Source organism: Penaeus monodon, chromosome 25, assembly GCF_015228065.2.
Source record: "Penaeus monodon isolate SGIC_2016 chromosome 25, NSTDA_Pmon_1, whole genome shotgun sequence".
NCBI classification, from domain to species: domain Eukaryota; kingdom Metazoa; phylum Arthropoda; class Malacostraca; order Decapoda; family Penaeidae; genus Penaeus; species Penaeus monodon.
In genome coordinates, this window is record NC_051410.1 from 6,301,785 (window position 1) to 6,302,171 (window position 387).

Here is a 387-nt window from a genome sequence, read left to right on the forward strand (position 1 = left end):
ACTAATCCCTCCCCCGAGTCTTTCTCTTTTCCGTCCTCCTTTTTTATCCTCTGCTCCCTATTTCTCCTTCTCCTTCTTCGCTCCACACCATCTTCTGTTACTCACCTTTCCCTCCTACTATTAATCATTCTCTTTCCTTAACCTCTACAGTTTTTCCTTTTTTTTCCTCTCCTTATGTCTTCTTATTCCCCTCCCACTCTCCCTCGCCGTAAATAATGTTTGTATTTATAATATTCATAAATTACTGTCAGAAGTTTATACTCTCGCTGGACCCTGAGGAGGGATGAAGAAAAAAGTGTGAGAGGAATAGAAACGACGAAAGAGGGAGGGAAGGGAGAGCGAAAAGAGACATAAAGAAACGGAGGGAGAGATAGGTGGTGAGTGAGT

At 42.6% G+C, this 387-nt stretch overlaps 1 protein-coding gene across 1 annotated transcript in view; it reads left to right on the forward strand.

Annotated features, from left to right (window-relative positions):
* Positions 1-387, forward strand: part of LOC119589310 (basic proline-rich protein-like) — a 114,229-nt gene that overhangs the window by 106,864 nt on the left and 6,978 nt on the right.